This window comes from Leuciscus leuciscus (assembly GCF_965113295.1).
Source record: "Leuciscus leuciscus genome assembly, chromosome: 8".
Classification (NCBI taxonomy): domain Eukaryota; kingdom Metazoa; phylum Chordata; class Actinopteri; order Cypriniformes; family Leuciscidae; genus Leuciscus; species Leuciscus leuciscus.
Genome location: NC_138732.1, coordinates 39,916,647 through 39,934,643, shown reverse-complemented (window position 1 = coordinate 39,934,643; position 17,997 = coordinate 39,916,647).

Sequence of the window (17,997 nt, the reverse complement as noted above, 5' to 3'; positions counted from 1 at the left end):
AAGTAATCATTTCTGTGGGAAAAATGAATAAGGTTGAGGCCAATATAATCTCTACTTTTGTTCTGTTTGGTATTGTAACTTGAATTGACCCTTAGCAGGACTTGACTTGACTTGCTTGAAGTGAACCACTGACTTGATTGGTTTGTGTGTACTGCGACTTCGACGTGCTTGAGACTTGATGGTAGGGACTTGAGACTTATTTGTGACTTGAACATGTGTGACTTGCTCCCACCTCTGCCGTTAACTCAGAAGTTTATCTGGATTCATCATCGTCGGAAACTACCACGAATCCTCGCACTGACGACTCGCCAACTGAACACACAATCCATCCGAGCAAGATAGACACTGTTCAGTCAAGAAAAATATAAATATTAAATTGAAAAAAAAAAGATCTTGAAAAAAAAAAAAAAGGCAGCTGGTATCGGAATTGCCATGAAAAATCTATAGGTAGATCTAGCCTTTCATCAAGGCCGAGTTCAGGGATCTTGGGCTTGAAAGGGTTGGTGACCACTGCGTGAAGCAACACTTAGGCTACTGTATTTTTGCACTGAATAGAAAATGATTGAAAAATACAATGCATTACAAGGCTGTAGAGAACAGTGCACTATTGCAGACTTTTATACTGAGGTTTTAATTACATTATTTTAATATAGTCAGTAGTGAAACTCAGGGCTGAAAATGAGTCCCACTCCGGCCCTGATCATGTGACACTAAAGACTGGAGTAATAATGCTAAAAATTCACTTATGAAATAGAAATAAATTACGTTTTTTTTTATTGCAATAATTTTTTTTACAGTATTACAGTTTTTTACTGTATTTTTGACTGAATAAATGTAGCCTTCATAACATAAACATTCAAAAAAAAAAGATTTTTTACCAACCCTAAACTTTTGAACGGTCGTGAAGGTCATTGAAATGCTTTCTAATGTATTATCATCTAGCCAAACACATTCATTGATAATTATGCAAAGCAGTTTTGTTCCATTATGTCACATCTACTTACCTTCATCATGCTCAAAGATTATATGAACAAACAAACTTCTAAAAAAATGTAAGTGAATGCAACCCGTCAATGCCTCTGTTTGAAATCTGTCATAATTGAGCATCCATTATGATCCCAATGTAAAAAGCTGAAATTTTAAATCATATCACTAATGTCACGTTTTGTTTGATTTTGAGCACAGATAAAATGGTTTTGAGGCAATTGTTTGATTTTGCCAGAAGAGTCTGAATGTGGTTTGAAAATTTGGTTTTGTGTTAAAGGTTTTGAGAAAGTGAGTGATGGTTTCAAGAAATGTCTTTTAGAAATTCAGAAAAACTGTAATTGCTGTGAGATTGTTTGCTCTTGTGTGCAACACATGGAGATATTCTAGGATTGGCTGAATCACTTATGTGTGTGTGTGTGTGTGTGTGTGTGTGTGTGTGTGTGTGTGTGTGTGTGTGTGTGCGCGAGCGTGCAGGAGGGAGGGAGGGAGAGACAGATTTCAACAATCACCAGTCAGAGACTGCTCCGAACTAAGATAAAACAGCCAATATTTACTTTATTCTTATCATATTTCCCATAAGCTCAGGGACCTGTTCCAGGCTAAACATTCGGGGCTAAATCATTCGAGTTCAAGCGCCGCCCCTGGTTGATATATTATAATAAATACAGGATGCTCAGCATGTTTTGGTCAGACCTGAGAAGAGGCTCTAGTGTTTGTGGTGACACAACCCTGCTGTAAGAATCATTTGCTGCTGCTGCAGGAAACATCATTTCTGTGAGTATTGCTTCTTATAGTTTGAAGTAGTTTTAAAGTTTGAAGGTTTTCAGTTTGAAATAGTTTAAGTTTTATTTTGTATTTTTAAAATATAGATAAATAGATTTATTTTAGAGATAGTTTAGAGTTTGAGTTTATGAGTTTAGAGTTTGATTTTGAGTTTATGAATTTAAAGTTTATGAGTTGAGAGTTTAGAGTTTGAGTTAATGAGTGTTTGAATTTATGAGTGTTTGAGTTTATGAGTTTATGAGTTTAGAGTTTGAGTTTATGAGTGTTTGAGTTTGAGTTTATGAGTGTTTGAGTTTGAGGTTTAGAGTTTGAGTTTATGAGTTTAGAGTTTGAGTTTGAGTTTATGAGTGTTTGAGTTTGAGGTTTAGAGTTTGAGTTTATGAGTTTAGAGTTTGAGTTTATGAGTGTTTGAGTTTAGAGTTTGAGTTTATGAGTGTTTGAGTTTGAGTTTATGAATGTTTGAGTTTGAGTTTATGAGTGTTTGAGTTTGAGGTTTAGAGTTTGAGTTTATGAGTTTAGAGTTTGAGTTTATGAGTGTTTGAGTTTGAGTTTATGAATGTTTGAGTTTGAGTTTATGAGTGTTTGAGTTTGAGGTTTAGAGTTTGAGTTTATGAGTTTAGAGTTTGAGTGTTTGAGTGTTTGAGTTTGAGGTTTAGAGTTTGAGTTTATGAGTTTATGAGTTTAGAGTTTGAGTTTATGAGTGTTTGAGTTTGAGGTTTAGAGTTTGAGTTTATGAGTTTAGAGTTTGAGTTTGAGTTTATGAGTGTTTGAGTTTGAGTTTATGAATGTTTGAGTTTGAGTTTATGAGTGTTTGAGTTTGAGGTTTTGAGGTTTTGAGGTTTAGAGTTTGAGTTTATGAGTTTAGAGTTTGAGTGTTTGAGTGTTTGAGTTTGAGGTTTAGAGTTTGAGTTTATGAGTTTAGAGTTTGAGTTTGAGTGTTTGAGTTTAGAATTTAGAGTTTTTGAGTTTATGAGTTTAGAGTTTGAGTTTAAATTAGTCTTAATGGCTTAGAAATAGTACATAGAATGGAAGTTTAATTGAGCCTAACTTAGTGCTGGGCGGTTTGACCAAAAATTGATATCACGTTTTTTTTCAAAATTATGCCGGTTTACGGTTTATGACGTTTTTATTTTTATTTTTTTATGCATAGTCAGGTGTTCAATGCATTTTCTACTGGTTGAGAGAGGAATTACTGCAGTAAATTGACTTAGGATGGTCTATTTTACTGTCATTAGTGGATATTGTAGAATAATTCCACACTAATAATTCCACAATAATACAGGTTTGCATAGCCCCAGAAAATTATGCTGTTGTTTACAAATAAGAGCCATTCATGATTCTAATGAAGTGAGCAATCAGAATGCAAAGACAATTGCAGTCAAAATACAGAACTTTTATTTTTATATTTTATTTTGAACAACACAATTAGAACAACTTGGAATACTTTTGCTAGTTCAAGTACAAGCCCAGGAACATTACGTGTATTCAAGTAAATATAAAAAGAAAACTTGTCTTGCATTGCTTTTGAGGTCTATAAAAAAAAAAATAGTAAAACAAAATTATGCAACTTGCATTAGTTATTCCTTCAAAAGTATTGCTTCGAAACCAGAACAAACATATAAAAAAAATATAAAGTGTTCTTGATATTCCAAGACGTGTTTGCGGCTAAGGTGCTGGAGCAAATTGCTCGTGTTGCCGCCTTTGGTGAGAATTTTAGCCCGACAGCACTTACATAAAATTGTTGTTTGGTCGACGTCGGATTTTTGGAAACCAAAAAACCTCCAAACAACAGACCCGGCTCCTCTTTTTGGCACAAGTTCTTCTGTGTCATGTTAATACTAATTCTTCAGCATCCATCGTCCCTGTAACGTAACAGAGCACTGCTGTTTGTTTACCCTCACTCGTCGCTGCTTAGAAGTGCAACATTGTAAAGGGTCCGTCTGAAACAGTGTCGCGCAGCGTAACGTTCGTTCCGAACGTTGTGTAATTAAAAACACCGGTATGGCGGTTTATTAAAAATAAATATCGTAACGAAAATATAAACCGGTTTTCGGTTTGAACCGGTTTACCGCCCAGCACTAGCCTAACTGTTAGCCTAATATGTTCCTAATTCTGCGTATCTGAATTTTTGAGTAGGCTAGTCCACTGTTAGTGTACTTTGGAATTTACTTTGAAATTTCCATAGACAGTATAAGAAGTGGACAGAGCCATCTCATTGGAACTCAATTGAGACAAGTAAAGCCCGTTTTTAGCGATTTTTTTTTTAGCACTTCCGTTCCTGACGCGCAGACTCAAACCAACTCAAACTAAGCTTGATGACGTGAGCAACCTGTCTGACAGATGTAAATATTCTAGTAGCTGTGCGTGCAAACTGCCAACGTTAATCTTGCAGAGACGGCGAGCTTGAGCAAAGAGTTTTCATTCGGTTCTTTCAAAAGTTCTTTGGCGTGAGTGAGCAGGAGTAAGTATTCTGATTAATTATTTTGACAGTATAATATATCTATGGGCTTCTCCCTTGACATCCCCCCGATTGCCTGCGAGCTTCTCCTCGTGTCTGTACGGTAATTTCTCTACTGTGCGACAGAGAGTCGAGTGGTTATGACGCAATCGTTAGCCTATTTTTACAAAAACTGTTTCTACAGGGCCATAATGTAACATAGAAGGTAATGGAGCCCATTATACATTGTCGTGTTTCTCTAGAAATAAATAATGGACAAATGGAGTCTTTAAACGCCTCAGATGTAAAGTTATTCGCTGTCAAAGTGACGCCAAAATGAATGGGAGTCAATGGAATGCTAACGCAAGTGAAGTTCTGCTACAAGATGACGGCACGCGGCCGGCTTCAACTTCCGGTCGATGGATTACCCGCCTGGAAATTTCAGGCTATCAGTGTTTTCACTGTTATGCGGTAGGGGGCGCTATTACGCATCTTCTGAAAGAGTACATAATCTCCGTATCAAAACACAGGAGAAGAAGAAGCTGAAACAAGTGGTAGAAGATTGTTCACACAAATGTAAAATAATGTTATCATCAACATTAAACAGCATATAAATCAAAACTCCCTAATGTTACCGAATGAAATGTCAACCCAGGACGAGCTAAAGGACTGTGAAGCTTCGAGGGTGTTGATGGACTCGATCTACTGCATCTATTTTAATCATCGTTCTGAATCCCATCCGGACGAAGTCTTTGACTAAAATGCAAACTTTGTTTAAAGTGTTGACTTTTTAAAAATAGATAAATAAATAAACTTACCCACATTCAAGTGTTGATAAAAAGGTTGGTTTTTAAAATTAGTTAGTTAAAATTATACCTAAATAGGAACATAGTAGTATACTTAAAGTGCAAAAATAATATATAAATTGTAAACTATAAAGCCCCTTTCACACAGAGATTCCAGAAAATACACGGATAATGTGTCTCCTTCATTCACACTGCCAGTGATTTTCCGGAATCTGTGAGTGTGTTCACACACATTCTGTAAAAATCCCGTAAAGACACGTGACGTCAGGATGTCAATGCGATGGCACGTGCGTAAGGGCTGTCAAAATGGCTGAAAAGCAAAATTCGAATTTCTATATTAAAATATTAGCAAATTTTAATTCTAAAGACAATAGTTAATGTTAAAGGAAAAAAAAGTTTTGTATTGACTCCTATGCCCACAAGTGGGTGCAAGCGAGCGCAATAAACATATATCAACCAAATCAAGCATCACATCTTTTATTGAAATGAAATGACATTCACTTTTTAAAGTGCATTAACTTTTCAAACAATTGTTCTTAAACAAAATATAATTTCCTTAATGACAATGTGCGTGCAAGGACAATTAGGCTACAATAGTGCATAATACTGTGTTCGAGCATTAGTATCCTGAGAAAACACACTTCAACCGACAGCCTAATGAACTACATGAACTACACTTGTACTCACTACATCTACATACTGGTCATCAAAAACACCACAAGCTCAACTTGATCTGCAACGAGTGCTGAGCGCTTTATGTTGACAATGTTTCCAGCTGATGAAAACACGCTCAGCTCTGACCGGTGCCAGGTGTGGTCAAGAATTTCTTTGCCAGCCGCGCTATATGTGCATACATACCGCACGATTTTTGCCACCAACCGAGAGGGGTTCCGTCAGCAGGAACGTACTCGGTTACTAACGTAACCTCGGTTCTCTCTAGAAGAGGGAACGAGTACTGCGTAAGATATCTTACGCTAGGGGAAAATCCTTTTCCGCGAGATATTGAAGCCAAAAATTATCCTTAATTTTGTAATAATGCAAAACGCGTTGCAGCAGCAATGCAGACATAGGCGAGACAGCTCGCGCGCCTATTGGCTGCTCTGCGGCAACTGCAGCAGCCTATCGAGCGAGGCCTGGCGTGACGTCAGACCCAATCAGGGCACTTCGCGCCCGCTGCGTCACGTCCCGCCGAAATGGGCGTGGTCTAGGCCTATAAATATCGCTCGCAGGCAGCTATTATCTGGTTTTTCATCATCGAAGCAACCAGAGCGTGTGCATGCACGGCAAGATACGCAGTACTCGTTCCCTCTTCTAGAGAGAACCGAGGTTACGTTAGTAACCGAGTACGTTCTCTTACGAGAGGTCTCTCGTACTGCGTAAGATATCTTACGCTAGGGGACCCAATGTAAAACGCCGTGCATGCTGAGATCTGACACCAAAGACCCAAGGGCGAAAGCCCGGGGTACATATAGTGCACAATCACTCAGTGAACTCACAGGGAGTCCGGGAAGAAGGAGGGGTGCAGCCTCACTTTTCCACATAAAGTAGCGTCGATGGGACGCGAATTTCATCATACAGACAGGGCGGGGTACGGCCTGAACTGATGGGGAAAAATGTGGGTCTTACACAGTTTGCCCAGCTTTATACTGTCGAACATTGAGCTGTGCTCAGCAAACGCAGCATTCTGAGCTGAACGCATCAGGTCAGATCATACTGGTAGTTTAGACCGACAGCAGCCTGGACTGCAGGGCGGGAACCTCTAGGTTATAAAACCTTATAAATGTAGACGGGGAGGCCCAGCCTGCCGCCACACAAATATCTTGCAAGGCAATCCCACTTGACCAGGCCCACGAAGAGGCCATGCCTCTCGTGGAGTGCGCTCTGACACCCAAAGGGCACTGCATGCCCTTGGAGGCATATGCCAGCGCTATAGCATCAACTATCCATCTGGATAGGCTCTGTTTCGACGCGGCTAGTCCCTTAGAACGTCCGCTAAACGAAACAAAGAGCTGTTCCGTCTGTCTGAAAACAGACGAGCGAGACACATAAGCTTGTAATGCCCTGACTGGGCAAAGGAGGCTCGCGTCTCTTTCCTCATCAGGGACCGGTAGGGCTGACAGGGAGATAATCTGCGCCCTAAACGGTGTGTTGAGGGATTTTGGAACATAACCGTGCTTAGGTTTGAGTATAACTTTTGAGTCATTGGGCCCAAACTCCATGCACGCCGCGCTCACAGAGAGCGCGTGCAGATCCCCTATGCGCTTCACTGAAGCGAGAGCCAGCAAAAACACCGTTTTGAAAGACAGGTGTTTCAAATCGATTGACTGTAAAGGCTCAAATGGCGCACCTTTCATGGCTTCCAGAACCGTAGAAAGGTCCCATACGGGGACTGAGGGAGGTCTGGGAGGATTCAGTCTCTTAGCTCCTCTAAGGAAGCGGATGACTAAATCGTTCCTTCCTATTGACTGACCAAGCGTTGTTTCTGAGAACGCTGCTATAGCCGCCACATAAACTTTGAGCGTGGAGGGGGCCCTGCCACAGTTTAGCTCACATAGACGGATGGTGTGATCACTGTGTGAAGAGAGTTTTGAAAAAGTGACTTTAGAATTGGGAAACTTACATTTTATTTGTGTTTGGAATAATCATTAATTTAGTTTCATTGTAAACATAGTGCTAAACAAGTAAACAAGATTTTATATTTAAATATTATATTATAATATATAATACTGATTTCAGAATTGTGCAAGGTGTATTTTCCGGAATCTCTGTGTGAACGGGGCTTATGTGAGCCAAACTGTGGATCATTTATTATTGCTTTGGCAAAAAAAAAAAAATATTTCTAACTTAACACAAACACCAACAGACATTTATGTTCTATACAGGCCAATTTGCAGATGTTTACATTCTCTAATCAAAACTGATGTTCAAAACCTAATATTTAAATTCTGAATCTAAAAAAAACTAAAACAAAAAAATTATATTTAACTAAACACCTATACAAGTGTTAATCTCAGTTTCATATTTTTGTACAGTATTGTAAACGTGGATAATGTAACATTAACTGCAGTGAACAGTAGATAGTGTAATTCTTGTTTTATTTTTTATTTTTTTTTAAATTTTACAAAAGAAAACTTTACAAAAGAAATTTGGCAGGGTAAATCCCAGCGTTTTCTCTAGTTTATTCTAGTGTATTTGAGAAGTTGCACAGATATTGTTAACACTACTCTGGGGGTTGTTGGCCAGTTTTCTCACCTAAGAAAAACACTGGCCTTTAAGGCCTTCCTGCATTGATATGTAAATTGCGTGTGGGGGGGAAGTGCAACAACTTAATTCACACACCCTAGTCTACATACACATGAAAAATACCTATTTTAGAATATCAAGGATAGTAATGAGTTATGGTTAAATCATTCAATCATTTATACCACAGTCTTAAATGATGTCTTAAATGATATCAGGTTAAAAGACCATGATATCTTCTCCAAACCAACTTACAGCTTGACAGCAGTTCATTTCACATTCAAAATGCACTGAAACTTCATGTCTCAGATCAACTCATTCTTCCAGAACACTAGAAAAGGTTTTACCCCCCAAAAACACACGTTAAATAAAAAAACACACAAATAACGGGTAGAATTCTAACATATTTCTGCGGTTTTCTGTTGTTCAGAATTCACAGCATTTTATGTCACATGGTCATTGTTTACAGTACAGTACACATTTCCCCCAAGTTTCCCCTTTTTATAGATGGTGATGAAACTGAAAGATTAATACCTGTATGTGTTCAGCTACATCTAATTGTTTTGATAGTATTTAATTTTTTAGATTCTGAAAATATTTTACTACGGTATTACTGTAGAAGTGTTGCAAATGTCTGTGTCATTCAATGTTGTATTAAAGGAACACTCCACCGTTTTTTGAAATAGGGCTTATTCACCTTCTTTCCCACATTTAGATAGGTGGGCAAATGCATTTTTGTCTCAGTGCATGCATTGTTTTAGTTTGACAGGGTTGGCGTGAGCTTAGCTTAGCATAATGAATGGAATCCTTTGTTGCCAGCTAGCATGTCCTGAATAAAAGTGATATAAAAAATAAAAAAACCCTACCTAATTACTTCTTGTGGCCTGCGTATTCACAACAAGTACAAATAGCGATGCAGATTAACACTAGGCGATTTCCTAGGCAGATATTGACTTATATATTAAGGACTATATTAGGGGGAAGCACAGGCGAAGCACTGCTACTTGGGCGTGATATCTCTGCGCCCAAGTAGCAGTGCTTCGCCTGTGCTTCCCCCTAATATAGTCCCAAGTCAAAATCTGCATAGGAAATCGCCTAGTGTTAATCTGCATCGCTATTTGTACTCGTTGTGAATACGCAGGCCACAAGAAGTAATTAGGTGGGGTTTTTTTTTTTTATATCACTTTTACTCAGGACATGCTAGCTGGCAACAAAGGATTCCATTCATTATGCTAAGCTAAGCTAGCGCCAACCCTGTCAAACTAAAATAATGCATGCACTGAGACAAAAATGCATTTGCCCACCTATCTAAATGTAGGAAAGAAGGTGAATAAGCCCTATTTCAAAAAACGGTGGAGTGTTCCTTTAATGCATTCAGTGACTACATCTTCCAAACTACATATTTCACTTAGACACAACCACTGCCAAAACTCAGAGCCCATTTTTATACACTCTTTTATACGCTCAAAACTGTTAAACATAATTGAAAGATCTTATAAACATTGAGATCTTTCAATTTAAATGAATTAATTTCTCACTTAAACACAAAGACCAACAGAACTTGATTTACTATACAGGCTTATTTGCACATGCTTACATATTATTTCCAAGACTGTGTTATTTATTTTAAAAACCTAAGCTAGACTGAAATGTGCAATATTTCTACCGTATACCACAAAGATATGTAATTTAAGTCCAAAGGGAAACTATGTTTTTATTGTATTTTTATTACTGCCAATGTCTGAGAGACCACAACCCATAAGATTGCTAAAGTAAAAAATGTGTACCGTTGGTTCATTAATGTTAAGTAATATTTTTGACTCGAACAAAATCACTTAATTGTCCATTTTTAGGTATTTGAAATGTACTATCATTAACTTTTGTAATGTTAATTTATATTATGTTATATATATGCACGGTAAAACTCTCTCCAATATGATATATACACATTATAATGCTTGATCTGTAGATAAAAGGCTGTGGATTTGCATAAAATGACTTTATTTTGTGTATTTGTATTTTATGTTTGTTGCTGTTTTAAAACGACTCGCTACCGTGTGCCTGTTCACACCACAAGGACTATGAATCGGCATCAAACGCACAATAACTGGAATTTAAAACTTCACTATGTGAAGAAACAAATGATCAATAAACTGTTGGACAGATATAGGCTACACTACACTGTAAAAAATGTTACTGCTATTTACTTTAAAAAAATTATGGTAACAATACTACACATAATATTTTTGAGTAGTTAAAGCTTGATTTCATTCATGGAATCTACCTGAATAAATCATGTAAAATGCCCTAATTTATTTAGTCTATGACATAATGAATTACAATTTTTTAGTGAAATGTGCTTTTTTATTTGAAGTATTTTTTTTATTCTCAAGTGAATGGATATGACTTGTTTATATTTAACTTTGAGATATATTGTTTTATAAAAAGACTGTATGCTGCTAGGACAGTACAGAATCAAACTTGCTACTGCACTATCACTAGCAGAGTTATTGCTACATATGTAACAATATGCTTCAGAATATTTAAAAGATGCAGTTATTCACAACCTAACCATAAGCCCTACTCTTCTGCACAATGGTAACGATCAAAACTTTAACATAATAGAAACTCTTTCAAATGTCAAACATACCTGAACATTAAACATTAACAGATGTTTCCCTTTACTCAAAAACACATGAAATAACACTTAATTTCAAGATTTACTCTCCATTTCCAGCCATGTGCAAAGCATGCTGGGAACAAACAATGGCGTCTCTAAATAAATGCATAAATGAGCTAATTCTCTTAAAATAAATAGGTAGCCCCTTTTCCTTAATTTTATGAGGTTTATCAGTTCCTCAATTCAAGCCTTAAAATTGTGTAGGCCTATGTTTCCTTAAAAAAAATAGGAAAATGCATCTCTTGGTTTTATTAGTGAAATGTTCTCAATATTTTCTAATAAACATTGAACCACAATTTTCTTAATGAAATATACATAATATTTTTAATGATCACCTCAATTTGTTTAATGAAAATTACAAGACTCATGATTCATTTTTTATTTGTGCGCTCGAAATTTCTTCGCTTTGTGCCGTGAACTTTTAAATGCGCACTTGTGCAGCGCTGAACACTGTGACTCCATGTTGCTTTGAGCACATCATTCTGCACCCGCGATGCGCATACGCGCTTTGTGCGCTCTGTTTTGAAGCGTTTCATATTATCATGGTTTTTCCTATATTTTTTATAACTAGCCTGCACAATACATTTAAAATAAGCATAATTTAATTGTATATTATATTGTATGCACTAAAGCTGGTGAAAACCTATCTCAGGTCCACAATGTCAGATGACAGATTAAGCAATTTAGGTGTTCTAAGTATTGAGTCAAGGAGGGCAAAGGCCTTAAATCTAGATGAATTTGCTGATCTTTTTGCAAAAAAACACAAAAATCGTAGAATGCAGTTAATGTGACTGATTCTGAATATGTAATGCAAATTTTAAAAATATAATGGCAATGCAAATACATTGTTGAATGATTGGTAATCATGGTATTTTGCCTGTTAATGCCTATAGTGCAGTGCAGAAAATGATATGACAACAATAAGGTCTAAACTGGCCCCTCTAACAGTACAACTGGCCCCAGCTTGCCCCCAGCTTGAATGTGAGGCTATATGTAAAGCAGAAAAGCGCAATATAAATAAAATGTATCATCATCATCATGTGATTATATTTACTACTTTTGTGAATAAATCTTGCTGCAGCATTTTGGACCAGATGAAGGCGAGCGATTTGTGACTTGGAAATACCGCAATACAATGAGTTGCTGTAGTCTAAATGGGAGGTAATAAAAGCATGAACAGCCATCTCTAGTGTTTTGTCAGTTAGGAAGTGTTTAACTTTAGACAAAAGACGGAGTTGATAGAAACTAGATCCAATTACTGAAGATATTTGTTTGTCAAATTTTAAAGGCCCATCTAAAAGCACACCCCAAACCTTTCTTACTTTGTCAAAAAAAACAACAAAAAAAACCTCAAATACTCATGAACATGTGAACACGTGATGATAAGTACGCATATGACCATGTTATATACTTGTGCATGACCTGCCTGATCTCATGAAAATGCATCTCTATGGCACGCATTGTGTTTATCGTGCAATTTTTACGCGAAAATATATTTTTTTACATGCATATAATACGCACTTTATTGAGTGTAATACACACACATCCTACAAAACTAATCCTAACCAAACATATAATACATATTACATATTACACACCACTACTAAACCTACCCTAAACCCACCCATGCCTATCATATGCACGTATAAATTGCACAATAAACACAATGTGTGCTATAGAGACGCATTTAGTGTGACGGGGTTGGAATGACGTAACAATTTCACAAATTCACGTTTATGTTGTTTACATGCAGATGGTAAAGGCATCGTTTTCAAAACGAGTGATAAAAGGCATAATATATAATATACTATATAATATACTATATATACATAATGAAGACAGACTTCACTGCCAGTTCACTTCACTGTTCACACACACACACACACACACACACACACACACACACACACACACACTGTTCAAGTCCTCACTTGTATAGATAGAGATCGTTCAGTGAGTCCCCACTAGGCCAGTGTAGAGTGACATTGGTCTGTTAGTAATATAGACATGTATGTGTGAGTGCAATGGCACATAACAATGGCAAGTAAATTGTTAGGGACTGCATAACCAAGCATAGAAAGTATCTATGAAGGCCTATATATAAATATATATAACTTATAGTTACAAAATAAAGACATACTTAACTGTTCACACACACACACACACACACACACACACACACACACACACACACACACACACACACACACACACACACACACACACACACACACACACACACAGTTCCATTGCAGGCTATTGTGAGTCCACTGTTGTATAGGTAGAGATCGTTCAGAGTTGAGATTCAATCTTGGCATGTTTAATTTTTTTAATTATTAATTTTTAATTTTTATTATTATTTTTTTAAAGTTATATTATGAAAAAAATGATTTCATTTTTGTTTCTTCAAAATGACCAGATGCAGCAAGTCAACTCAAAAGTTTTGAATTAGATCTTAAAGAAAGGTCCACTGTTGGATGGTAACAACCGACATATGTTTGGTTGCATTTAAATTGAGCAATATTTCAAACACTGACTTTCTCTGTACATCAACATCCTAGAAACAAAGGAAACAGAAAAATAAGGACATGTCTATTGATTTTTTTTAAGAGTAGAAATTATGTTTGAATTAATAGGCAGCCAATACTATCAGTCGCATTATTAATATCTTAATATAATAATAATTACATTATAATTATAACATTTAGTTGCAGATCCCCTCTTGGCATGCTTTTTTTTTTATAAAAAAAAATTCAAATTTGAAGTTATATTTTGAGAAATATAATATAATATATATGGTAACCCTTTATAATAACTGCATCCTATTAATCATTAGTTAAGCATTGGTAAACATAAATCATAATTCATAAAGCAGACATTAGTAAGCAGTTTATAAATACACCTTTAAACGCTGAATTATTGAGTTAGAAGCATATCTATAATGTGTTTAATAATTGCATTTTCATACTTTATTAATTATCAATTTTTCATTTCTAAATGAAGTATAGCATTATTTACAAATCAGCTATTTAGGTGTTTACAGTGATTAATAAGATCACTTAGAAAGTGTGAGTAAATGTAGTAGATTCAGGCAGTTATAAAGCATTTAGTAGTGGTCAGTTCACTATTTTGCGAGCTCATCTAAAGTGAGGACTAGTTATGCTTTGTAAATAATTTATAAAGGAGATTTAAAGACTCAGTTATCTTCTAAACAGAAAAAGGAAACAAACACAACACGATAGAGAACATAGAAATATTAACAGCCTTTAAATCTCCTTTATAAATGCTTTACAAGGCATAACTAGTCCTCACTTTAGATGAGCTCACAAAAACTCGTTTTCAAAAGCTTTCATTGTCAGGCCCCCAAAATGGCATTTTCGTTGAAATGAACGGCCAAAACGTTTTCAGTTTTCAGTTGAAAATGATGTCGTGTAAACAGACCCTAAAGCGTGTATTATTTATTGCACTTTAGTTTTTCGACATAACATTTTGAGATTGACCTCCAAAATCTTTACAGTGTGTTTGTGATGGCAAGAAATGTACAAAGCAGCCAAACACGTATCGTTCTTTACCATCCAACTGGGGACGCGAAGTTCATTTTGATTAATAAAATCATTATTCACTGTATAAAGTATGCTTTACGCTATACTAAATATAGGTCACTATAGTGACCTGAAATCGTTACCTTAAAGAGCTATTTCTGTTTGATTAATCCTATAAACCCTAAAGGGACTGCATAACCAAACATAGAAAGTATCTATGAAGAGAGAAAATAAGTGTTAAATAAAATAAACAAATATTATGACTGATAAAAGGCATAATATATAATATACTATATAATATACTATATATACATAATGAAGACAGACTTCACTGCCAGTTCACTTCACTGTTCACACACACACACTCACTTGTATAGATAGATATCGTTCATTGAGTCCTCACTTGGCCAGTGTAGAGCGACATTGGTCTGTTAGTAATATAGACATGTATGTGTGAGTGCAATGGCACATAACAATGGCAAGTAAATTGTTAGGGACTGCATAACCAAGCATAGAAAGTATCTATGAAGGCCTATATATAAATATATATAACTTATAGTTACAAAATAAAGACATACTTAACTGTTCACACACACACACACACACACACACACACACACACACACACACACACACACACACACACACACACACACACACACACACACACACACACACACACACACACACACACACACACACAGTTCCATTGCAGGCTATTGTGAGTCCACTGTTGTATAGGTAGAGATCGTTCAGAGTTGAGATTCAATCTTGGCATGTTTAATTTTTTTAATTATTAATTTTTAATTTTTATTATTATTTTTTTAAAGTTATATTATGAAAAAAATGATTTCATTTTTGTTTCTTCAAAATGACCAGATGCAGCAAGTCAACTCAAAAGTTTTGAATTAGATCTTAAAGAAAGGTCCACTGTTGGATGGTAACAACCGACATATGTTTGGTTGCATTTAAATTGAGCAATATTTCAAACACTGACTTTCTCTGTACATCAACATCCTAGAAACAAAGGAAACAGAAAAATAAGGACATGTCTATTGATTTTTTTTAAGAGTAGAAATTATGTTTGAATTAATAGGCAGCCAATACTATCAGTCGCATTATTAATATCTTAATATAATAATAATTACATTATAATTATAACATTTAGTTGCAGATCCCCTCTTGGCATGCTTTTTTTTTTATAAAAAAAAATTCAAATTTGAAGTTATATTTTGAGAAATATAATATAATATATATGGTAACCCTTTATAATAACTGCATCCTATTAATCATTAGTTAAGCATTGGTAAACATAAATCATAATTCATAAAGCAGACATTAGTAAGCAGTTTATAAATACACCTTTAAACGCTGAATTATTGAGTTAGAAGCATATCTATAATGTGTTTAATAATTGCATTTTCATACTTTATTAATTATCAATTTTTCATTTCTAAATGAAGTATAGCATTATTTACAAATCAGCTATTTAGGTGTTTACAGTGATTAATAAGATCACTTAGAAAGTGTGAGTAAATGTAGTAGATTCAGGCAGTTATAAAGCATTTAGTAGTGGTCAGTTCACTATTTTGCGAGCTCATCTAAAGTGAGGACTAGTTATGCTTTGTAAATAATTTATAAAGGAGATTTAAAGACTCAGTTATCTTCTAAACAGAAAAAGGAAACAAACACAACACGATAGAGAACATAGAAATATTAACAGCCTTTAAATCTCCTTTATAAATGCTTTACAAGGCATAACTAGTCCTCACTTTAGATGAGCTCACAAAAACTCGTTTTCAAAAGCTTTCATTGTCAGGCCCCCAAAATGGCATTTTCGTTGAAATGAACGGCCAAAACGTTTTCAGTTTTCAGTTGAAAATGATGTCGTGTAAACAGACCCTAAAGCGTGTATTATTTATTGCACTTTAGTTTTTCGACATAACATTTTGAGATTGACCTCCAAAATCTTTACAGTGTGTTTGTGATGGCAAGAAATGTACAAAGCAGCCAAACACGTATCGTTCTTTACCATCCAACTGGGGACGCGAAGTTCATTTTGATTAATAAAATCATTATTCACTGTATAAAGTATGCTTTACGCTATACTAAATATAGGTCACTATAGTGACCTGAAATCGTTACCTTAAAGAGCTATTTCTGTTTGATTAATCCTATAAACCCTAAAGGGACTGCATAACCAAACATAGAAAGTATCTATGAAGAGAGAAAATAAGTGTTAAATAAAATAAACAAATATTATGACTGATAAAAGGCATAATATATAATATACTATATAATATACTATATATACATAATGAAGACAGACTTCACTGCCAGTTCACTTCACTGTTCACACACACACACTCACTTGTATAGATAGATATCGTTCATTGAGTCCTCACTTGGCCAGTGTAGAGCGACATTGGTCTGTTAGTAATATAGACATGTATGTGTGAGTGCAATGGCACATAACAATGGCAAGTAAATTGTTAGGGACTGCATAACCAAGCATAGAAAGTATCTATGAAGGCCTATATATAAATATATATAACTTATAGTTACAAAATAAAGACATACTTAACTGTTCACACACACACACACACAGTTCCATTGCAGGCTATTGTGAGTCCACTGTTGTATAGGTAGAGATCGTTCAGAGTTGAGATTCAATCTTGGCATGTTACATTTTTTTAATTTTTTTAATTTTAATTTTTTTAAAAGTTATATTATGAAAAAAATTATTTCATTTTTGTTTCTTCAAAATGACCAGATGCAGCAAGTCAACTCAAAAGTTTTGAATTAGATCTTCAAGAAAGGTCCACTGTTGGATGGTAACAACCGACATATGGTTTGGTTGCATTTAAATTGAGCAATATTTCAAACACTGAATATCTCTGTACATCAACATCCTAGAAACAAAGGAAACAGAAAAATAAGGACATGTCCATTGATTTTATTAGAGTAGAAATTATGTTTTAATTAATAGGCCACAACAGAGAATGAATTTCTTAAAGCAATAACTTTGCTGTAATGTCCACAACATAAAGCTTCCTATGTTTTATAGTGCTTTCATTGAAAGTGTTATGATATTCTGTATTATTTGTTGGTATGGAACTGCTACTGAGGTACAGAAGAAATTATTAAGAAAAGTAGTAACAAGTAAATTGTTAGGGACTGCATAACCAAGCATAGAAAGTATCTATGAAGAGAGAGCGTTAAATAAGAAAAATAATATTATGAATGATAAGAGGATATTCTCGCCTCTGCTTTTGAACTGTTGCCGTCGGGCCGTCTGTATTTTTTACCCCGTTGTAGATTTAAATGGTCTTTCCTAAAAAAAATCGTATTTAAAATGTTTTGATAACTGATGGGTTATATATATATATATATATATATATATATATATATATATATACACACATATATATATATATATATATATATATATATAGAGAGAGAGAGAGAGAGAGAGAGAGAGAGAGAGAGAGAGAGAGAGAGAGAGAGAGAGTTACATAATGA